Here is a 25,091-nt window from a genome sequence, read left to right on the forward strand (position 1 = left end):
TCTTAGAGCCTTTAATGTCTGATCACATCTAAGTTCTCATGATGGGTGGATTTCCAGTTTCAAATGGTAGAAGAGAGGGCTCGGTCTTAACTTCCTCCCCACTTTACTTACATTTCAATATCTTGGTAGAGCTGTTAGGTGAAATTGATCCCTCAGCTTTAGGTAACAGGGTGTTTTCAGCACTGTTAGGTGCCATTATAGAATGCAGTTATTTGTCACTTTGTCATGACATCCAGCCCAAGCTTCTCTCCCGCTAATAAACCTCAATTTGGTTTTGGGTGGCAACGTCTCCCATCTGGGAGCACTGATGCTAATGGTTGTACTAACATCTTTCTTTCTGTGTCCCAGACACTCACTTAGAACATGCACATAATGGATTTGGATTCCTCCATATGCTTCATGTCATCATTGTCCCTGGATGCGATACAACTAAGGGTGGCCATGGTGCCCCCCATGGCCCAGCAAGTGTCAGGCTGTCAGGTGGACAGGATGAGGAGGTGCCTCTGGACCAACTTTGCAAATGTGGAGAACTGACTCCATGTCTCAGTGACTGTGATTTTCCCTCTAGATTTCTGGAATGGGGACAATAGTGACTACCTCATGGGATTTGTGCAAAGGCCAGAGAGCTGGTACACACGACATACTTAAAGGACAATGTCTTCACCAGTATTCATCAATGGAGGGATTCCTTCCCCCTGGGGGGTAGTTTGAATGTGATTGGCCCCCATAAGCTCATAGAAAATAGCAGCATTAGGAGGTGTGGTTTTGTTGGAGTAGATATGGCCTTGTTGGAGGAAGTGTGTCACAGTGGGGGCAGGTTTAGAGGTTTCCTATGCTCAAGACACCACCCAGTGTCTGAATCCACTTTCTGTTGCCTGTAAGATGTAGCCAGGAACATGTCTAGCTGCACACCACCATGCTCCCAGTCGTGATGGTAATGGACTGAACTTCTGAACTATAAGCTGCCACCACAGTTAAATGCTTTCCTTTATGAGAGTTGCCGTGGTCATGGTGTCTCTTCACAGCAAAAGAAACCATAACCAAGATGGGGGAAACACTGGCAATGTCTTCAGATATTCTTGATGGTCAAATTGAGAAAGGGGAGGAGGGAGGTGCTTCCAGCGCCCAGTTCAAAGAGCACAGTGGTGCTGTTGAATGATCTACCATGTTCCTTACGACCTCAGTGGTTCAGAGTTCACAAAGCCTGGCTTAGACTTTCAACTATGTTACTCGGAGACATGACCTTTTGGAGACTGTCTAGAAGACCATACACTCCAGGAAGGTGTGGAGAATGTCTTCTGTGCTTTCCTGTTGGATCCTTGGAGCTCAGATCGCTGCTAGGCACTTGGTAGACTCAACAAATATGTGCTCCATAGATGGGTAGAGGCTGGCCCTGGAGCCTTCAGTGTGTGATCACCACTTACACCCCCTCTGGCTTAGCCTGTGTGATTATTCTCTGTTGGATCTCAGCCTTGATCAATGGAAAACTACAGAGGCCACTTGTCACGAAGGCGTCTCCTGTGCTGGTGGAAGAGAGACAACACAGAAGCAATCTGTGTCTCAGTGACATTTTGACCACTGTACTGGCTGGATAACCTGATGCTAGCACACTGTCCTATTTGAAATGACTCTAGGAGCTGGAGAGATGGCTCAGTGGTTAAAAGCATTAGCTGCTCTTACAGAGAGTTCTGGTAGGTTCCCATCACCCATATGACAGTTTGTAACTACTTGTAACTCCTGTTTCAGGGGGTCTGGTGCCCTCTTCTGGCCTCTACAGGCACATACATACATGTAGTAAACTTACATATATACACATAGGCACATAAAAATACACATAAAAATAAAAAAAAACGATTCTATTAAGACACTCTTTGTTAAGTTTCTGTAACCCTCAGGCAGATACAGTCTTAACTGATAACAAAGAAAAACTGTCCCTCTTTAGCTTAATGACATTATTTGATATCTCAAGTCTGGTGAAGAAAACAATCCCACTGTTCAGCTTGTTTCAAAGGGCTCTGCTTACTGCAAACACATCAAAATAAAACATTCCATTGAGCAAGTATTCTATAATATTGGAGTTCTGGTATCAAATGAACTAACTAAAGTCACATGGTCGATCAAGTTTTAGAGACTCACAAACTCATCTTCGCATAATCTTTAGGACATATCCATACCATGGTTTTTTAACCCACTTTTGTTGAGTCCCTAGCATTTGTTTGAGAGGGAGGTGGGCTAATATATGCCAGAGAAGAAAGAGACTGAAGCTAGGCCTAGTTCTCAACTGTCCGGTGTCAACTGTTGGTTGCCAGGCAGGGACAGGAGGGAGGCACAGGCTTCCATGGCACTTACTAGGTACTAGTCTACGCTGCCTGGGAACAGGGAATGGCTTCTCAGGGGGTTTGGCTGAGGTGTGACACGTCTGTTCACCACAACAGCCACACGCTCACACTCCTAGCTGCATGCCTGTCACGCATCACCCAAGGCTTGCCTCCTTTATTACTGAGGAGATGCAAAAGTAGTGTTAGCTTTCTGGGCTATTTTGGGGATTAAATGAGATTATAAATGCAAAATAAAATTAGCCTCAAATATTTGAAGCCTTCTGTCAGTAAAAGAAAGAAGAAAATGTGGAAAATTACTTGTGTGTAGGCAAAACTTTACCTTTTGATGGTACATGACTTTGGGAACTCGGGTCTTTTGATGCTATTTGCTGGTTTGAGTGCTTGAAGACACCAAGCATTTTCTGAGTAAACTCTAAGGCCCCTGCTTCCTGGCAGCTGGGATGCAGAAGGTTGAGTTGTGGTTAAAGTTGGGAACAGTCTGCTAGTTAGCTCCCCATTATCAAATTAAACACCCACGACACATCAAATGTGAGGACTAGAAGGGACCCTGAGGCTCACAGTGCAGAGTCTCAGCCCATGACCATTTGCCTATATTCCTCTGAGCGCAGGATGAGGCAGTTTGCCACGAAAGAAGCATTTGGTGGCTCCAACATACTCACCTCATGGCCAGCAAGCGAATGAAGATGTGGAATCCACAACCCCTTTCAAAGGCCCCGCCCATGACGTAAAGACCTCCTCCTAGGCCCCACCTCTTAGGGGTTCCATTTCCTCTAGCATCACCATCCTGGTGCCAAGCCTTCAGTACCTGCATGGTCCACAAGTTTGTCCCCAGGGAGCAGACAGGCCAGTTGTGTTCCCACGGACTGAGGAACCAAGGCATTCTGATACATGTTACAACATGGGTTAAGTCCCCAGAGTGTCATGTGAACCGATAGAAACCACACACAAGTGACCACACCTCTGGGAATCCAATTACACAAATCGCCCAGAGAAGACAGGAACGTACAGACAGAATATGGACCAGTGGTTGCTGTGTGTTCTGCTTCCCTGTTTTCATCAGCTTGACAGAGACTGGAGTCACATGGAGAAAGAACCTCAGGAAAGGACTGTCTCCATCACATGAGCCTGGCGGCACGTCGTCCATGGGCATTTTCTTCATTGGTGAGTGAAGTGAGAGAGCCTGGCCACTGTGACTCTGGGTTGGATAAGAAGCAGACTGAGCAAACCATGAGCAGCAAGCCAGGAAGCAGTGTTCCTCCATGGTCTCTGCATCGGTTCCTGCCTTCACATCCTTCAGTGACAGACTGTGATCTGTAAGCCAAATAAGCCCTTTCCTCCAGAGTTGATTTTAGTAAGTGTTTTACCACAGCCAACAGGAAGCTAGCTTGCACATCTAGGTTTGTGGGTGAAGGAAAAAAATCCCACTGTTAGTGGAAATGGGAGATATTTTTGAGGTGCTGAAATATCCTCTTACCAATCTTTTATAAATATATAACTATTAATAGATATAACAATGTATATGTATGTATACATATTATATAAACATAATGCAGGTTGTTACATGGGTTTGCACATTTACTGAAAAATCAGTGCAATGGTTAAGTTTTATGTTATATAAATTATACCTTAAGAGATTTAAAAAAGAATGTGCTTCAGAGTTGGATACACTTTCAAGCACCTAAATTTTGAAGGCAGGGTGCTGTTCCTGTCAGGTATTTGGTTTATAAAGAGAGTGGTCTGGTCTCACCCTGTTGCTGTGACAGCACTCTGACCTAAAGCAACTTAGCAGAGGACAGGTTGATTTGGCTAACACTTCCGGGTCACAGTCCATCACTGAAGGAAGCAGGCCAAGAACTCAAGTGGGAACTGAAGCTGAAGCCATAGAGGAATGCTGCTCACTGCCTCACTCAGTGGCTCATGCTCAGCTTTCTTATACAGCCCAGGCCCTCATGCCTAGGGAATGGCACCATTCACAGTGGGCTGAGCCGTCCTACATCTATAATCACCCAAATAATCAATAATCAACAGGCGCGATCACAGCTCAGTGTGTTCTGGGCAAGTTCTCAGCTGAGGTTCTCTTGCCCAGGCAGCATTAGGTTGTGTCAAGTTCACAATAAAAAAAAGGACAAATAGTTTCTGGTCAAGGCCAACGGAGCATTAGCCCACTAAGTGGAGGACCTTGCTACTCCACTAGGAATGTTGGATATTAGACATGGGTGTTGGATGGATATGAACCTTGGCTATGCCAAGAAGGGCTCTGACTTCTGGCCTCTTTTTAAACTGTGTTTGATACTTTGCACAGAATAATTTCATCTACTTGGCAGGTTTTTTTTTTTTTTCTCAGTTTTTATTGCAAAGATTTGGTCTCAGCCACCAGGGCTACAAAGTTCAATTCAGTGGTCATGTAGCTCCAGTCTTGTGGTGGGTTGAAAGAGGACTGACTATCTTCCACAGGCTGCACTTGGTCCTCAGTCGGTGGTGCTGTTTGGGGAGGTGATGCCGCCTTGCTGGAGGAGCTATCACACGGAGGTGTGCCTTGAGTGTTCATACTCTCCCCACACTTCCACGTCACCCTTTGCTTCATGTTTACAGGCAAAGATGCAAGTTCCCAACTTCCTTCTCTAACAACCTGCCCCCATGTTTCCTCCACCATGATGGACTCTTAACCTGCTGGAGCCACCTGCCAAATAAACTCTTCCTTCTGCAAGTTGTCTTGTTTGTGGCATTTAATCAGGGCAACAGCAAAGTAACTACTGCTACAGTGATGATACTCATCTCATTGCTGTGTTAACTGTTTTATGCCCATGATCCTGTAGACGGCTATCATTTTTATAGCATGCTTAATTTAGTAGGCTTTCTCACTTATTAAACAATAGATGGGTTGGGGATAAAAACGCAATGATCACACACAGTTTTCTGTACCTGCCACTTTACCCCTGTGCTTTTAAAATGAACCAACACATCAGGGGGGTTGGGGTGGCTGTCATAAATACATATACATAAGCAGCCACACACGTTTGATGGATGAGACACACAGATATAGGTGTAAGCATGAATCCTCAGCTGAAAACTGGGAGCAGCTAGTGAAAATTTGTGGCTAGATTTAAATCTCTAGAAACAGGTCTTTAGAAAGGACACATTAATGCAAGGTAGGTTTTACCAGGAAACACTCGGCGATAATTCTTCTGTTACAAGTCATACATTACCAGGCAATTAGGATTCCAAATACTTGTGGTTGAGGTTCCATGATTCACATACAATTGTTTCTTTTCAAATGATTCTTCATGACCTTGGTAAAGCTTCAAGGACATCTAAAGCTTAAGGGAGCCCATCAAAAATGCCCCTTAAAAATCCAGACTATGATTGGTTACTAAGGCACTGTATTACTGCCTCCTGGCAGCAGGTACCCAAGTCATCTTTGAAAACCCATCTTACTGTCTCATCAAGAACACTGCGAAATTAAGCTTGCAATTAAAAAAATAAGCTTCATTCCCCCTCCCCTCCTTCCCCCCAACCTCTCGACACAACCAAATTGAGGGTCATCAGGAAACTGGGGAAGAGATGCTTCCAGGATTTCAAAGATGCCTGGTAGGAAAATTTCTTAATTGAGCCGTGCTTTCGGGCTGTGTGGAATTGTTCTTATTAAAAATTCAATAAGAACAGCAGAGAAGAGCATGGGAGGCTCTTCAAGATCAGAGCTGTGTGAGATTCTCTTAAAAGGCTTACATTAGGCTCCGTGGCTCTGCAGCCAGCATCTCCAGGCCCTACCTGTATAAAACGCAATTTTCAGCCCCTTCGCTAATGCTCTTGAGACACAGGCTATTAGAATAGGAACAGCAACAGGATGTTTCCACGGTGATCTTTGAGCAAAGCTTTGCGTTTCCACCCTGCTGTCAGCCATCTCTGTCACTCTCCTCACTCAGACCCGCCCTCCCTGGCCTCCCCTGCCTTTGTCATGGGTTACCAGGTCCCGTGTGTGATTCTTTTCCTTATCTTATCACTATTTTGTTTTGCATCCTGGATGAATGGAGGAGAAGTTGGCATCTCATCATGGCTTCTCAGGTATGCACACACCACTGGAGGATGTGCCAAGAAGCCATTTTGATCCAGTGGGTCTGGGGCAGAGCTTGAGAGTCCTGTTCCTATGAGTGCAGCTGCTGCTGAACTTTGAACCCTTCTAACAAAGAGTGACAATCACCTACAGTGTACTCCCAGAAATTAGATACTAGATTCTTTTATTTTATTGCAATTTATCTGTATTTAGACAGGTTTCTTTATATAGCCCTGGCTGTCCTTGAACTCATTATGTAGACCAGGCTGGCCTCAAGTTCACAGAGATCCACCTCTCCTGCCTCTGCCTCCCAAGTGCAGAAACTAAAGGGACTTCACACCTACATAGTGGCTGGGGTGGGTTAGCAGGGGCAAGGCAGGCAGAGACTAAATCAAGACGTAAGCCAAGCAAGCGCACAGAAACACAAACAGCCTCACTGCACACACCGAGTTGCTTCAGTGGGGTGGGTTGTCACTCCTGACACTGTCTGCACACAGGCTGGATGTGTCTTTATAATGCAACTTGGCTTTTGACAAACCAGTGGGACCCAAACCAAACCAAACAAAAAGTTAAGACACTACTAGGATGGAGTTGTCTGTCAACTGATGAGATTCAGAATCACCAAGGAAACAAACCCCTTGGAGAGATTATCTGGATTATGTTAATTGAGGTAGCAGACACACTCTAAACGTACATGGGCTGGAGGCTCCAAGCTGGATGTAAAAGAGAAGCAAGCTAAGCACCAAGATCCATCTCCCTGTGCTTCTCGGCTGTGGACATGATGTCATCAGCTGTCTCCAGCTCCTGCAGCCCTGGCGTCCACCATGATGACTGTATCTCCTACAACCATGAGTCAATTCCTTAAGCTGAGAGAGAGAGAGAGAGAGAGAGAGGGGGGGAGGGGAGAGAGAGGGAGGAGAGAGGCTGCCAGAAAGATCAGTCTTCTGTTTTGTGTATGGAAATCCTCCTGAACCCCCAAACACTTCACAAAGAGTTTCCTCATTTATCACAGCTCATAAACTCCAGATCCTTCTGCCTCTGCCTCCCTAGTGCTAGGATCTCAAGAAGCTGTGTTTTTATAAGCTGAGCAAGGACTTGAGGTGTGAAATGCAAGAGCATTTCATCCTTTTGAAGTTCATTGTATGCTGTGACTACCGGCCTCATGTCGAAACCCAGGATTAAAAGGGAATTCCAGTCTCAATAAGATCATGTGATGAGACTTACTTGAAAGTAGCAGAAGTATTTGCAAGCAATAACCTCTTAGATAATGGCTCCTTGTTATTGATGTAATCCTGCTTGTGTTTTCTTTTCCAATATAATATTTGATTTAAAAACAGTCTTTTGACTAGGCATGGCTGTTCATGTCTTTAATCCCAACACTGGGGAAGCAGAAGTAGGGGAATTGTGAGTCCTAGGTCAGCCTGGGCTATATATTGACATCTTGTCTCAAAATGTAACTTTGGGGTTGCTGCAGGACATGGAATTTATGTCAAATAGATCGCAATTTGTCATTCTGCACCCAAACTAAGAGTTGAAGTGAGCACATTGTGCACCAGACTCATCACCTGGAATGTGTTCAACTGAAATGCTCATGCAAATGTGGGAAATAAAATGCATGAAAAAGGCCACCGCCCCATGGCTTAAATAGAACACCATCTTAGACACCCTGCCAAGGACATCCAGATAGCGGTGGGTTCTGCTGTTGGAAGTCCCACTAAGACAGAGCTAAGGTGCCAGCGCAGGAAGACATCCTCGATTAGGCTGTGATGGTGCTGTGATGGTGCTTAGAATGAGAAATAAAGATGTGTTCATTTGTGTGGTCTCTCTGTCTGTCAGTCCATCTGTCTAAGGGAAAGAGGCTAGAACAGGAGTTCAGAGCCTCAAGCTTGGTCCCAGTCTGGGACTCTGGCAGGCATGATTCCTGGAGAAATGGCTTAATGTAGTGCCTACTGTGAGTCACAATGATATCAGCTGGCCAGGCAAGAGGAGCCCTCTCATGTAATAGTGACAAGGCTGGTGTTGGGGGTAACCAAGGGCGTGTTCTGGTTGGATGTGATGTCTGTTCCACAGCAGGGAATCCATGCCTGCTACTATAAGCCATCTCAAAAGCCCATGGCTAGGGAGGTCATAAGCCCTAGTGAGGACGTTAACGTTGCTAATTTGCTAAATGGACATAAACTGTCTGTCAAACTGCCTTCTATAGAGCTACGCTTATGCACACAGAGCAGTGCTGGTACTCATACCTCCATAGGACCACATGATAAGACTTACCGGTTAGAACATTCTCTTTCTGCAGTCGTCCCTAATGACTGCAGAGAATCACTGCTGTAAGTGCTTGGGCACAGTTGGAACATCTGTATCACCCACTGTAAGGCTTAGAGAGCATCATGGAAGTCGGGTGCACAGGAATGTGAGACTTAGAAGACGTGATAACAGAGGTGTGGGATGGGGTCTTATGGGCAGGGCGTAGCTGTCTCATCCTTGAACTCAAAGCAGTTGTGGTAAGATCTGCACAAGATGGGGCTGCTGTGGGTGGTGGAGAAGCATGGGGTCACACATCATCCCCAGCATTTATATGGAATTGATTGGAGAGGGAGAAATATTTTCTTCAGTGATGTAGTCATTGGTAAGTTGCCTACATTGCTATGAGCAAGCTTTCACCAATACTCCTACAAAGAGCCCTTATAAAACTCATTGCTACACACACACACACACACACACACACACACAGAGAGAGAGAGAGAGAGAGAGAGAAGAGAGAGAGAGAGAGACAGAGACAGAGAGAGAGAGAGAGAGAGAGAGAGAGAGAGAGAGAGAGAGAGAGAAAGAGAGAGACAGAGAGGGAGAGGGAGAGAGAGGGGGGGAGCAGAAGGGTAATAGACCCCCTCCCTTAGCACAATTGACTCCATGATGGAAGTGCCTTTTAGGTCATAAACTCAGCACATAGACAGCACCACCCACCAAAATGAAAACCAAGACCTAATTCATCAAAGTCCACAGTTCTGGGAAAGTCTCTAAATAGACTAACCTTGCTTTTTGGCTTCTTTAGTTCTGCTTCTGGCTAACTGTTCTTGCTAACTGAAGTGTGTCAACCCAGGATATGGTGTTTGTGCTTTGAAAGCGGATTTCCAGGTTTGTGTTGGAACTTTCACCTGTCATCCGTTTTTGTGATTTCATTTGTCCATTTCAGAATCTCCCTTCTTTTTTATCAAACTCAGAATGCAATGCCGTCATTGTTGCAGGGTGCGAGTTTTCACAAAGGATGAGAGCGATGGGGCTGCAGCCGGGGCAGGAGGAGAGTCATAAAGGGGGAGAAGGGCCATAGTCCTACAGATATCTGCAATAACGTCAGCAGCAGCAGCAGCAGCAGCTTTTTGTCATATTAACGGTGTGGTGTCGGCTCCACTCAGGGACCAGGCAGCATCCGTCTAGACAATCAAAGGACATGAATCCCAGCGTTCTGAGTGCTGTCCAACTGCAGATCACCACAACACATATCCATCCCTTGCTGGTTCCTGCCATTACTCCACAGGATTCTTTAAATGAGATTCCCTTGGCTCTGAGACCAGAGACAAACAGAAAAGGACCTACACATGTATATTTGCATAGGCAGATTTACTCAGACCGCAGACTGTGTTATGTACTATACCTGCATATTCCAGTTGGCAGTGAATTTGCAGAATGCTGGATTGCAAGTTACTAAGTATTCAAGATTCCAATATTATAATCCTTTTCTTAGTGTAAGTGACATAATTATTGTTTTCGATGAAATCAGAGATTTTCTTTATGCGATCTATTTTTAAGGAGATAGATATGTGCAAGCTTACAGCACACAAGCACCTATCATATAATTACATTCTACTCTTACACTCCATGCTGTGATTTCCTTTATGTCTTATTGGGGGTTTCATCCAGAAGTTGCATGACTAGAGGGAAAAAAACAGAAATTTTTTTGTCCATCATAAACATCAGTGCAGTTTGGTTATAACTATCTTATGGGTAAGTAATACTTTTTGTGTACTTTAGATCTTACATTTTTCATATTTAACCATATCTACACATCCTTTGGTTGCAGGTGTGCAACTTGCAGATTCTGTGTTGTTTTCTCTTGAAAGCACAAGCTGTTTGGAGAAGGTGAGCATATGTGCATGTGTGTATGTGTATATGTGGGTGTTCTTGTATGCATGTATGTATATGTGTGCATGTGTAGTTGCATGTATGTATGTGTCCATGTATGTACACATGTGTGAATGTGGTGTGTGTGCTTGTGTGTATCTGAATGGATGTGTTCACGTATGTGTATGTTTATTGCATGCATGCATATTTATATGTGTGTAGATGCATGTATATGCAAGTACGTGTATTTGTGAGTGTATGTGTATATGTGTGTGTTTGTATTATGTAACTGTGAATGTGTGTGTATATATTTGTATGTGTGTGTGATTCAGTGTGCCTGCGTCCATTCATGTGTGAATGTATGTGTATGACTATGTGTATGCATGCATGTGTGTGTGCATGTGTGTACATTTGTGTATTTGTGTATACATGTATATGTGTATATGCATATGTGTGCCTTGGCTCATATTTTCTTTCCATGAATGTGTCATGTATGAGGTCCTACTTTCTCCTGGAATTAAACTGCCTTTGACAGATAGTCAAATGCTGGTAACCATTCCCTAGATAAATTCTCTTTGTCTGAATATTTAAATGATTTTCTTTCTAAAGCTGATGGTCTCACTGACTATAGCCTGGAGATTGTCACTGTGGGCTACTATTCGCAACACACAACTTGAAGGCTTCTAATTTTTTACCTTCAGGAAAGTTTTCTTAGATTACACACACTGGAATTCCTTCTGGTCGCTGGCGATGGCTTCCTCCTTTGGAGACTTGTTTTCTCCCAGCTTTGTGTCTTCTACTTATCTGCACCACCCAGCACCTTTTTACACTTTCACTTGTTTGGGTCTTCTCTTAACTTTTATTTCATCTTATTTTAAGGATTTATATTTTATTACGTGTATGTCATGCCTGAGTGCATTGCCTATGGAGGCCAGAAGAGGACATCAGACCTCTTGGCACTAGAGTTGGGCAGTTGTGAGGCACTTGACATGTTCTCTGCCTTTCTGCAGAGCAGTCATGGCTCTTAATGTTGAGTTGTCCCTTCAGCCCCAACCTCTTAGGACTTTTCCATTTTCCTTTTAACAATTGTTCATTTGTTGAGATTATAATAAATTTACAGCATTTCTCCTTCCCCTTTCCTCCCTCCAACCCCTCCCAGATATGCCTCTTTGCTCTCTTTCAAATCCATGGCCTCTTTCCCCACTAATTGTTACATGCAAATTTGTGTTTTACATGCATACATATTCTTAAACACAAAAGCGTACGTACCCTGCTAGTCTGGGAAGTGTTATTTGCATGTATATATTTTCAGTGTTGACCACTTCATACTGGATAATGCACTGGTGTGCTCTTCCCTGGGGGAAGACAGTTTCTCCTGCTCTCAGCTTTTCTGAGTTGCTTGCAGTTTTCTTTGTTACTGTTGGAGCCTAGTGAACTTTCCCCATCCAGGCTAGCATGTCTGTTGGTACTGTCTTTGTTCACGTCATGCTTAGGCAGTCATATTTTACAGATGTAGCTTTGGACAGTCTAGAAGACAGACAGACTCCCCGTTCTTCTGACTCTTAGGATCTTTCCACCCCCTCTTCCGCAATGTTCCCTGAGCCTTAGGTCCGGGAGCTGTGTGGTGGAAGTCAGTCATGACTGTGCTCCACAACTCTGCATTTTGTTTTCTGTAATGGGCTCTATTTCCAACCTCTTAATTTTTAAAATGATCATTTTTAGATAGTTTGCTCATGTTAAGTCATTATGTGTTATGCTAATTCTTCTATTTGTCATTTTAATTGTATGTATTTCCTTAGTTTATATTGGACTTTATATAGTACTTTTTACTTCTAAACACTGTATTCCTTCCTCCTCACCCCTGAGGAATCCAATTCTGATTTGTGCAGTGTTTGCAGATCTTGGATAATTTCATTGTATGATATAGTAGGCTACAGTTTTGATCTGTCTGTGGACTTATCTTCCTGCACACTTTCATGTCTATAAGCATGTTACTGCCTTGTAGGTCTCTTTTTTTCCTCTTGTAATTTTGCAAGGGATTTGATCTCAATATTTTTCTGTTGTCATTTGTACGTGAAATTAGTATCCCTGAAAATCTAGAAGGAACAGGGTGGCTTGGTAGAATGTCTCCAGTCTCTGAGCTCCTTCTTTCTCAGTTTGCATGCAATGTGCACAAATATGCTAGCCTGTTTCCAGAGATTTCTGTGGCTCTTATGTTAAACATCCCAACTCCTGTCTTTATCTAAATGTGATTTCTCCTCTCTGGGTCAATTGCACAGGACACTCTGGCTGTTGCTACTTGGGGCTTGTGTGCTCAGTCAACTCCTGCCTCTTTTAGATAGTGAAATGCTCGGTAGATAATTGGCACTTGCCACCAAGCCTGACAACCCTGGTTCCACATGGTGGAAGGGTATGGCCAACTATCTCCAGTCATTCTCCAACTTCTATATATACAACATGGTGTGTCTATGACCACTAAACATATATAGACTCACACAAAACCAACCAAACAAAAAATAACCAAATAAATAATGTAATTGTATCCTGGCCTCCTGATTTCACGGACCTTCGAAAGGCCTTAGGATTCCTGGTTTTGTCTATGGCATCAAACTTGCCCCTGTGCCTTCCAGTGAGGTCCTATGGGCCATCTAGGGTTCGTCGTCTTCTCAAATTCACAGACATCCCATGTGCCTCCCCAACTTTCTTTGCATACCATCTGATCCACTGAGAACCCGAGGCTCTCATTCACATGTGTTCACTTGAGATAGGGAGTTTGTGGCAAGGCCTCACTCATCTGCTTTTCTATTATATGTTGCTATGAGGCTTTCATTTTGTTATTTAGTTACTGCATTTGTTCTCATATAAGTATTTCAGGCAATATAAATGTTATATTGTTACTGTTATCTCTTTCTCACCAAAAGCACCCCAAGACTGGTTAACCATCCTGCACAGTTGAAATGAGCATGCACCTGTTTCCTCCCATCTCTGTAACACAGGCCCAGGAGACCTCCACGTGTTTAGAGCCTCCCAGGCTGAAATCAAGGTGCTGGCAGGAAAGGGTTCCCACCCAGAGTCTTGGGGGAGGAATCCTCATAGAAGCCTAGTGTGTTGTTGGTAGAGTCCTATTCCCCAAAACTCTTATACTTTCTTGGTGGCTGTTATCACACACCAGGATTCCAGGAGGTCATTTCAAGGTCTCCTCCATCTTTAAAGTTAAGGATACAGCAGTGAGTGAGGACCCTGACAGTAAAAAAGGTGGATACTGAAAGTATAGTAGGTGAGTGGGTAGATAACTGCATATAAAAAGTCTAAATGCACATTCAAAGAAAAAGTAATGGAACACCCAGACTCAATATTATCGAATATCTCTTAAAGGCCTATGGATCATCTAGCATGGAAAATGTTATTCAACTTCTGATGCAGAGCCCAATCCATCAATCTCTCTACTACCATTGACGGATGACCTCCTCTGATAGAAGATCTAGACTCACAGGGTGTGAACAGCCAACAATGTGGGTGACGTATGGCACAGCATGCAGGGAATGTGAAGTATGAATGAGCAGGTATGCCTGGGGTCACGGCAGCCAACGCTTCCTCTCCTCCTCATTCTCGGGACTGTTCTAGTTTGGTTCTCTGTTGTGATAAAGCAACATGACTGGGAGCCGCTTAAGGAAGAAAAGGTTCTTTTTGGCTTAGTCTTCCAGAGGGACAGAGTTCATCGTGAAGGGGAGGCAGGAGCAGGAAGCCGGCTGATCACATTTTTTCTTTTTCTTTTTTCTTTCTTTCTTTTCTTTTCTTTCTTTTTTTTTTTTTTTTTTTTTTGAGACAGGGTTTCTCTGTGTAATTTTGGAGCCTGTCCTGGACCTCTCTCTCTGTAGACCAGGTTGGCCTCGAACTCACAGAGATCTGCCTGGCTCTGCCTCCCAAGTGCTGAGATTAAAGGCGTGTGCACCACCACTGCTCGGCTGGGCTGATCACATTTTATATGTACACAGAGAGAGAGAGAGAGAGAGAGAGAGAGAGAGAGAGAGAGAGAGAGAGAGAGAGAGAGAGAAAAGGAAGTAGGGGCCAGCAAGGCTGCACCACACCAAGGTACCATGACTACCTCAATCAACAGCACCGCTAGGGGCCGAATGTTTGACGAGTGAGCCTTGGAAGACAGTTCTTACTGAACACTCCCCCACTAGGAGAGCTCCCATCCTTCTTTACTTTCTAATGGGCTCTGATCTCATATCCAACCCCTAATAAATCACACACTAGTGATCACTTTTTACAATAGGCACTGCTCCTCATGGGACCCCACTTATTTATTCAGAAATATATGTCATAAAGAGTGAATGAGACACTAATACTCAGAGCTAGGAAAAGTAATACTGTCTATTAGGGAGAATCAGCATTTGTTAGCATAAGTAAGACTCTGAGCCTTGATTATAAGTGTCACTGTGTTAAAAAACATTGACTGAACCCAGTGTGAAATTACAAGCCTGCAATGCAAACACGTTTGGGGAAACGCAAACACATTTATCCATGCATTAATTCACTCATCCACCAGCGATTCTGTGAGCGCCTCGCTGGGGCCAAGTCCACTAAGCACGGGAGATGTGGGCAAGCTGCAGGCTGTACTGGCCGTCGAGAGCTGGAGTTCTAGCACTGGGGGTTAGCGTGGGCAGAGTAGTGAGTGGGACACTCCTTCATTGTCGCTTACCAATAGAGGCCCTGACTTAGGACTGGGAAGGCAACACCGCTGAAACACTCTCAGGAGGTTGGTGATAGAAACAAATGGAGATTTGCGTGGCGGGCTCCTGCACCCATTTTTATTCTGTGGATGTTTGTAAGGATCACCTCCTCTTATACATTTTTTTTTTCAATTTCAACTGGGTGAAATGATACTTAACAAATGTTTATCAAATGCATGGATATTACTGAGTTTAATTTTTGTTCAAAGTAATTATTAATGCGGTTCAAATTCCATGAAACAGTTTTGAATTAAATATTGGTATTTTCACCTTAGATTTTTTTGGTTGATATTAACAGTATACTACTACTACTAATGGCTACAACATAATCTTTAAAAAAGAATTTACCTATATTTATTCATTATTCTGGTGCGCACGTGTGCGCGTGTGATGTATGTGTGTGTGTGTGTGTGTGTGTGTGTGTGTGTGTGTGCCACATGCAGAGGTCAGAGAACAGCTTACTTGAATCAATTCTTTCCTTCGGTCACGTGGGTCATGAGGGTACAATTTATGTCATCAGCTGGCAGCAGATGTCTCCACCCACTGAGCCATCCCTCCATATTCAAGCCCCAGGTCTTCCTTCAGCTGTCACTCATTAGAGAGGTTCTCTTGCCCGCTCTGTGCACTTGGTACATGGATCGTTGTCTAACAGGGCATCCCTGTAGTCTTCTTGATATGTATGTCAGGGCACGCAAACACTTCCGTCTCTTTGTGTCCTTGTCCATCATTTCTCTCCCTCACGGTGTTGTAAATTCAGAAGCGAGGCTTTACACCAGGGCTATCAATGCACGCCCTTCCTAATGCCTGGGAAACAACAGTACTTCAATACATCTGTTAGATGAATGAAATCCACTCCCATCCCTTCCCTCTTCCCATCTCCCATTCTCCCTTTCATTCCGTTCTATTCATTTCCTAATTATTTCAGCTATTCTGCAAACATTTACAGAACCAGCAATGACACCAGCTAATTGATTTACAATGTGCCAGACATCACAGAGCAGAACAATGGGAGCATGAAGTAAATGGGGCCAGCTCCTTCTTCTGAAGCACCCACTCCAGAAGCACCATGCCACGTTCTTCCCATACATTATTCTCCAATACTTACAGCAGCCTTGTGATAGGCATATTATCCCCATTCAACTATGGATCCAAGGCCCAGAGAAGAGAGGCTAATTGCCCATGATCACACAGCTAAGCATGGGCAGGCATAGAAAGGTGATAAAATATTTCTGCAAATCAACCACCCTGATGTCTCAAGTACACTTGCAGCTGTAAAAAAATGTGAGTTATGAGAATACCTGCTATGCGTGGACAAACAGGAACACTGGAGTTTAAGTTGGCATTTTTTTTAAAAATCTTAAACCTTAGCACAGCATTAAAAATAAGAACATTGTCTAATCATAGTGGTTCCCTACTCCTTTAATGTGGAGGAATGAATGCTCCAAAAAGCGTTCTAGAAGGATGTTTTTGAGGGCCAGTTGAACCCAGTTATGATTACTCACTGTCACTCAGGACCACTCTACCTCCTCAGCTCTTTGCTGTCCTTCTAGAAGCCTGGATGTTACAACAAGAGGCTGGTTCCTTACCCAGTCTCAGTCCACGTGCGCCTGAGAGGGCTTCTCTTCACTTCAGGGACATCCAGTCCTAAGCTGAATTTACATCCTTCCCTCAGAGGATGAGCCCTCACTCTGCATGAGTTAAACTTGCCAGGTGAAACCAAATCCTGTGACTTCCGTGGGTGTTACACAAGTTCTCAATTCCTTTAGGAGTTTCCTTGGGAGGTGCCATGGTTTGAGTGTGAAGTCTCCCCCCAAAATGCTGAAGACAGGAAGCTTGGCTCCCAGTCGGTTGTGCTATTTCAAAAAGGTCCAGAAGCTTCAGGAGGTGGGGCTTAGCTGGAGGGAAAAGGTCACCAAGCGCTATTTCCTGTCCTGAAACATTCTACCTCCGTGTTTCGTGACTCTCCTCAGGCAAAGCAGTAGAGCCAGGGAAGCTCTGAGGAAACCTCTGGAGCTATGATCAGGAAACCTCCCTGAGCTTACAGGGAGGGTGGGCTCTGTGGGGGCCGCAGCTACCATGTTTACTGTCCGGAAGAGTCAAGGGCTTCTGAAGGTGGCTGGTTCCCCTTGAAAGAGGAACCCCAAGACAGCCAAGAGATAGAGAGGATGTTTTTCCAGGTCATACTGCCTAGGCGATGGATCCAGCTTCAGGCCAGGGTTTCTGTCACATGCAACCGGACTGAGCTGGTTAGATGTGCAAAGGTAAGGCCTGCCAATGCTGATGTGATAGGCAAGCCTGAAAAGAAGAGAAAGGCACGCTCTCCACCTGCATCCCAGTCAGGTGGGGGTTGGGAGGGCCTCTTCTGCAGATGTCACCCTAATGTGGACTCAGGATCCCAGCTGCTTCTGTCTCTTCGCTGTGTATCCAGAGCCGGGACTATCTTGGGGCATTGGTATAGCACTGGCGGGAGGGAGAGCAACTTCTTCTCAAGAGCCAGCCCCTGTGAACACCATATCCCGCCTAGACTCTATTTTACAGCCATCACCAAGACACATGGCCCCCACCCAACTGCAGAAGGGACAAGCATGCTCTGGGGTGTGGTGACAGCTTATCTCCTGGTTTCATAATCTTGATCAGAATATAGGCTGTGATATGAGACAAGCTATAGATCTACCCACGGGTACTCTTGAGAGAAAGCTTAGGAATTGTCCCCTTCCCAAAAGGTCAGGTAGGGTCATGATGTCACCTGGAGGTTTTCTTTTCTGATATGGAGGGTAGTGTCACCCAGTCATTCTAGGACACACCTGAGCTCAAGGTCCCCCCTCCAGGAAGAAGGTCCCTTTGTCCCTGTTCCGCAACTTGCATTTGGTTCCCAGAAGGTTGCCTTCTCCACCTGGGGCTCCACTGTTCTTTGCTGTACATGCCAACCATAGGCTGCTGGGCCAGTTGCTTCCCTTCCTCTTCCCTCTAGTCATGTGACTGAGCCCCCAACATGGGTCAGGCATCCTGCCAGATGCCAGGCTGTGGTCAGAATCAAAGCCCGCCATCCTCCCCAGTGAGCTGGAATGGCTGCTTTTTGCTGCTTTTCCTTTTCTCTGCCTTTCTCTTTTCCTTCACTTCCCTTTACACTTCCTTTCACTGTTCCCTTCTGTTCTTCTTTCTTCCATCCTTTCCTCAGCTCCTTCTCTTCCCCTCCTCCCCTTTCCTTCCCCTTCTCTCTTCCCCGTTCCCTCGCCCTTCCCTTCCCTGCATTCCTTCTCTATCTCCCTTTCCATTCTCACTTTTTAAAAATACAATGCATTGACCAATTCTTTGAGATTTTCACTCATTTGTACAATGAATTTAATCATGTTCTTCCTCCTCCTCCTTCCAGATTAAATCACTACCCTCACCCCCTCCCAACTTCATTTTTTAAAAACAAAACCCAGAGTCCAAACTGTGCTGCCTGTGTTCTCGTGGGTGTTGGAAGCCATCCACTGGAGCACAGTTGACCTACCAGGGGCCACACCCTTGAAGAAACTCCATTCTCCCTCTCCCAGAAGACATCAACTATCCATATCTCTTTAGCTAAGTGTGGGGCTCATGAGTCCTTCGACTCTCCACCCATCCTGAATTTGAACACATAAACTATTTCAATTCTCAGCCAGTTCCAGGATTTTATCATTTCTTCCAGTCATGCCTTCCTGATCTCCAAGCCTCTGGCTGTTAGGGCCTATGCTACAGTTGCTAATGAATGACTATTGAATGGGATCCCAGGACAGGTCCCTGGAAAAGTGGCGAGCCCCACCTTGTGCCCCCAGGCTGTCTGCCCACAGACTCCCCTTCCAAGGCCCATCTCCTCTGGCTTTCCTTTTGTGCATGCAGCAGGCTTGCCATTCTCTCTCCTCCTGCATCCTATTTGGAGATCTCTAACTGCAATTGACTGGGTTTTTATTAGTTCTTTGGGTACATTTTCCATTTCTCAAGGATCTCTCATCAGGGGTTCTTTGCCAGTAATTACTGCAGGGCTGACGATTCGAAGGAGCTTCCTCTCAGCGTTGAGTGATGGGGGTTCTTAATAGGGCTGCTTTTTATTTTTGAAGGAGAAAAATTAAATCAAATGTGCTGTTCATACCAGGCTTATTTAGTCTGCGAAAACACAGGAATCATTTTGTTCAAATGAGCGGGCTTCTCGATCATTCTGTCGAGTCATAGGAAAATGAACAGCCCTGTATGTATTTATCATTTCTCCATGGACCCGTATCAAGAAGGGGTCGTAGATGGCCTGAGAGGACAGTCACACACAACAAAAGCCAACAAGGTGGAAGAGGAGCCATTCATTGGACTATTACCTCAGTCTGGGATCAGAAAGCCAGGGCTTTGAGCCAGAGGCAGCTACTGTGTTCTTACAAATAAAGCTTTACTGGAAGTCAGCTGTGCCTATTTGTTTATAGATTGCCCATGACTGCTGTTCTGGTTCAACAGCCAAGACTATACGCATATATAATATACATATAATGTGTATATATATATATATAAGGTGTATACACACACACACACACACACACACACACACACACACACACACACACACCACTCCTCCATCCACATCCCTTACTCAGGTAAAGAGAATGGGCTGGCAAGATAGCTCAACAAGAAAAGGTATCTGCTGCCAGACCAACAATCTGAGTTCAATTCCCAGGGTTCACATGGAGAAAATAGAGAATAGACCCATGAAAGTTGTCCTCTGACCGACACATGAGAGCCATGCCATGAGTATGTGTGTATGCTTAGACATACAAATTAAATAAATGTAAAACATTTTTCCAAAAGCAAAGCAAATCACAACAAAACCAGGCACGGAGAAAAAAATCAAACCGTCCTTTTCTCTATCCCTTTTTAGAAAATCTGCACCACCAGTAACTATACAACACATAGGCTGGAGACCAGCTGGGATCAACAGACACTAATGTTTGATCTTAGTAGACTCAATGTGATTTTCCCTGCACTGAAAGATGCAAACGCGATTTTTAAAGCAGAAACCTCAGTAGCCTCTGGTATCTGGCACTGATCAGTGTAACCTTCATGTTCTAAACCCACTGCCCTGTGTCCATTTGTGCCAGAAGCCACACGGATGCTTTAAGGAGGATCAGGCTCATAGCTAGCCACTTGGTGGGCACGGTATTCTACTGTTTCAGCTGAAAATCTACTTGAAGGGTGAGAAAAAAAATGAGCATTCTCCCTTTTCTAAGTAAATAAATACAGAAAAAATGAAAGCAGGTCAGCTGTCAGAAGATTACATTTATACCCAAGTTGTTTGTAGTGTGAGGCGCAGGGAATTCAGGCTTTGAACTCATCTGTAGGAAGCTGCATGGTGGGGGATAATTTATTCTTCTTCAGTGCTTGGAAACAAATGGCTTTTTCTTTAAATTGTTTAAAAGAATTCAAACTAATATTCAAGAAATTAAGCTGATGTGGTGGCACAAATCTTAAATCCCAGCACTTGGAAAAATGAGACAGGAAGTCCCTAGTTCAAGGCCAGCCTGGCCTAGAGGGGAGTTCCAGGTCAGCCTGGTCTTCATAGTAGAACCCTGTCTCAAATGTGAAAAACAAAACCCAACATAAACAAACTCTCTACTCTTCAGAGCAAGAAATGACTGCCTAGGTCGCTGTCAGTAAATAGTAACTGCAACAATAATAGCATGATAGTTGAGACTCCAAACTGTGCTTATGATTTATGTGCCTTATTCATTTAACATTTTCTCCAAATGAGCTGCCTCCATTTTCTTTTTGCATTTTATTTATTTGTTTTGTGTCTCTGCCTATGCCTTGTACCACAGTGAGTATGTGGAGGCCAGAGGACAGTTTGTGAGAATTGGTTCTCCCCTTCTTCCATGTGGGGCCTGAGTATTCAACTCAGGTCAGCAGGCTTGGTGGCGACTGATTTTACCCACTGAGTGTTCTTGTCCACCCTTCTCCAAATTCTGAGAGGTTGGTACTTATCCTCATTTTTATGGGTGAGGGAAAGGGGACTAGAATATTAAACTCAAGTCTACCACACCATAGACCAATGGTTTCAGTTATGATGATTTTTACCTCCTGCAACCCCAGCCTCAGGGGACCCTGAGCAACGGGTGGACACATCTCAGGTTGCAGGTGAATGAGGAGCAGCCACCGGCATCTGTGAGTAGAAGCCCTGGGTACTACCAATACCCAACAAAGGACAGAGCGTCGAATGGAATTTTGTCCCTACAGTCAACAGCTCATGCCTCAGCTGCTTTACATCATGCAGGATTAACATACTTCTAAGGCTCTGGATCTGGAAGATGTTACAGAGAGGGTCAAGTTTCTTCATCCAGGACAGTGATCTGTGGCTCCATCCGTGTATCCTCCTCAATTGTCTTCCTTTTGGAAGTCTTACCTCAGGTTGGGTACATGGCTCAGTCAGTAAAGTTCTTACTCTGTAATCATAAAGACCCAAGCTTAAGCTTCAGGTCCATGTAATGAAAAGTTGGCCATGGTGGTGCATAGTTATGACCCACCCCAGCAGTGGGGAATTTGTTGACGGATAGATGCTTAGGACTGGATGGCCAGCCAGTCTAGTCTAGTCAGCAAGTTCCAGGCCAGTGAGAGACCCTGTCTCAAAAACAAAGTGGATGGAGCCTTAAGGATGACACCAAGACTGTCCCGTGGGTTCTGCACACACGTGGGCCTGTGCTAACACAGGTACATGAAGTCATCTCTGATGCCATTTTCCTTGTGGCCACCAGTTCTGTATCCTATGTCTCATGGGTCTCCGTGGTCCTTTTCATGGACTTCCAATGTAACAAACAGGAAGCTTCCTTCAGAGGGTGGCAGTGCCCAGGCTGTACTTCAAGCAGGCAGGTTCCTTCTACTTCCTGCTATCCTAAGGCAATCTTGTCCTGTCAACAGAATTTCCTACCCACGAGAGTGAAGGCACAGCAGGAAGAGAGAAAACCCAGCCCGCTCTCTCCAACCATAACACGTGCTTCTGACAGACAGATGGTCCCCGTCAATGCAGACACTGTGTTAATGTCTGTCTGTCTCCAGCCTTAACCTCTAATCCCTAATCTACTTTTAAAGTTCTCTTGTGCGGACTCCTTATTTATCTGGGGGCCACAGAAAGCCTGTGGCCATTTTCATGATGGGCAACTTTGGGCTGTCCTTCAGCGGGGTAGAAATCTAAAGCTCTCACTTCTATGCACATAAGAGTCTCAGAGACCATCCTGAGTCTGTTTCTACTCAAACATGGCATGTACTTCAGGAAGGATGCTGTTGAGAAAGGAACTAACATCCTGTGTCCTTTAAAAGACTCTGAGTTTGGACTTCCATTTCACTATGCAGTAGAAATCTGGGTGTCCCTCTTGGTTCTGGGAAACACTTCTGTGACCTCCACTGCAGGTCAGCACCAACTGAGTTATTGTGAGCTTGGTGTGGCGCCAGGCATCTCCGAGGATCCCCAGAAACATAAGGACAGTCTTTTCCCCCAGGGACTCTACACTGCGGTTGGGGAAATGGGACATATGCGCACACGTGGAACATGAAATAATTAAACAAGAGGTAAATCACGGTAGGAAGCAATAATGCAAGAGGTAGAATTGACTTTTTTGTTTTTTTAAACCTGCATGCTTTTATTCACTTTGTGTGTGTATGTGTGCCACATGGACCACGTATACAGGTCAGAGGACAACTTGTGGAGACAATTGATTTTTTTTCTTCTACCATGTGGGGTTCAGGCTTAGCAGCAAATGCTTCCATCATTTATCCAGCCCTTAATTTAAAATTTTTTCTTCTAATGCATTTTTATTAAATTTTTTCATATTATTTTGATCATATTCTTTTCCCTCCCCCAGTTCCTCCTAGATGCTTCCACAAACAACAACACAAAACTAAGAAAAAAATGAAAATAAAAACAAACTTTAAAAACACAAGAAAGTAAGAATATCAAAACAAAAAGAAAAATGAAGTTTTCAGGTAAATGGATGGAGCTAGAAACAATCATCCCGAGGAAAGTAGCCCAGACCCCAAAAGACAAACATTGCCTGTTTTCTCTTGTATGTGGATGTTAGCCTATAAGCTTTAGATACGTGTGTGTGTGTGTGTGTGTGTGTGTGTGTGTGTGTGTGTGTGTGTGTGTGTGTCGGGGGGAGGCACAATCCAAGTAGCCATGGAGGTTACACGCTAGTGAGTGACCAGGAGGAGGCGGGACCTTCCCAGGAAGAGAAAACAGAATTTAGTGTTATAAAGAGATAAAGGGGGCAATTAGAGTGGGGGGATTAAATCGGGAGGGTGATGGGAAAGTGTGTAAAGGCAGGAATGCACGAGGGCCTTTTAAAAATGTTTTTGGTGTTCAGGAAGATGATATTTCTGTAGTCCATACCTTCAGAAGTCTTCATGTAAAAGATGGGATTCAAGAACAGGAACATAGTCTAAGAGGAATGGGAATGGGAATGTTAAAGTTTGAATACAAGATACTTGAGATGCCCCAGTGTGTGTGAGTAATTCATGTGAGGACTGTGGACACACGGCCAGAGGCGAGTTGTGCCGAACACAGGGATGGAGGTGGGGGTTCAGACCTGAAATGGTCTGAAAGGCAGCAAGGAGGCATCAGTGTTTGTAGCAGGTCTTTTTTTTTTTTTTTTTTTTTGGTTAGATTTGGCCCCCAAATAATGACATGGTGACTTCTTATTAATTACGTAAGCTTGGCCCTTAGCTTATGCTTGTCCCCAACTAGCACTTATAACTTAAATTAACCTGCTTCTATTAGTCTACATTCTGCCACATGACTTTTCACCTCTCCTCAGTTCTGTATGTCCGATTTCCTACACGTCTTGCTGGCATGTCCTGCCGTGCCAGGTTCTGACCTCTGAGTTCCTCTCTCTGCCCAAAAGTCCTGCCTAACTTTCTCCTGCCTAGCTATTGGCTGTTTAGCTTTTTATTAAACCAACCACAGCAATACATCTTCACACAGTGTACAAATACCCTGTAACAGATGCTTATATGCAAATTACACAACTTCCTACTGGCCTTGGCCTTCAGTCATAGCTCTCATTCAAGCCATCCTCCTAATGGCAGACAGACTTCCCTAAGAGAAAAGTCATGTGATCATGTTGTTCTCTCATTTTTAACCACTAGATAATTTTCTGAGGAATTGAGCCTGGAATTCATACTATAGGGTTTAGGGTGTGTAAGTCAGGGACAGAGCTAATACCAGAGGATATTGATGCTGACTTTGCAGCTACAACATACGCATGTTAAAATGAGACTTGGTTGGACGTATAGATGCTGCCGTGGACTCAGCCTCCGAGCACGGCTGCTGCTGTCTTGAAATCCGAGCAGTGGCACTTACCCACAGGAGCCTGTCGCAGAGTTGGACGGATTCCCTGAGGAAAAAAGGAAATGACTCATGATGTTCACAAGGCCACTTCCTTCCCCCGAGACTATGTAAGTGGTAAACAGTTGTTGGTGGAGGGACACTCATCAGTCAGTGGAGTGGATGCCCAGGTCACTCAAGTGCTTGTAAGGAACTCCAGTCAACTCATTGGTTTCCAAGGTAGACTTGGCTAGAATCATTTGTTTTGTCTGTCCTTAGCCTCTCTATCAGGGGAGAACAGAATAGACTCCCTGGGAAAAGTCACACAACTGATATGGAGCTATACAGAGAGATGTATTTATTTGTGGTGGGAATTGGCTCACACAATTATGGAAGCCAAGAAGTTTTACCATCCACCATCTTCGGCCTGAGACTCAAAAAAACCTGATGGTGCAATTCTATGGGAGTTTAGATGAGGTGAGTGGAAGGTATGAATCCTTGATTCCACAGCCCAGGAAATCTGGGGTTCTCTAAAA

This window comes from Peromyscus leucopus, chromosome 1, assembly GCF_004664715.2.
Source record: "Peromyscus leucopus breed LL Stock chromosome 1, UCI_PerLeu_2.1, whole genome shotgun sequence".
NCBI classification, from domain to species: Eukaryota; Metazoa; Chordata; class Mammalia; order Rodentia; family Cricetidae; genus Peromyscus; species Peromyscus leucopus.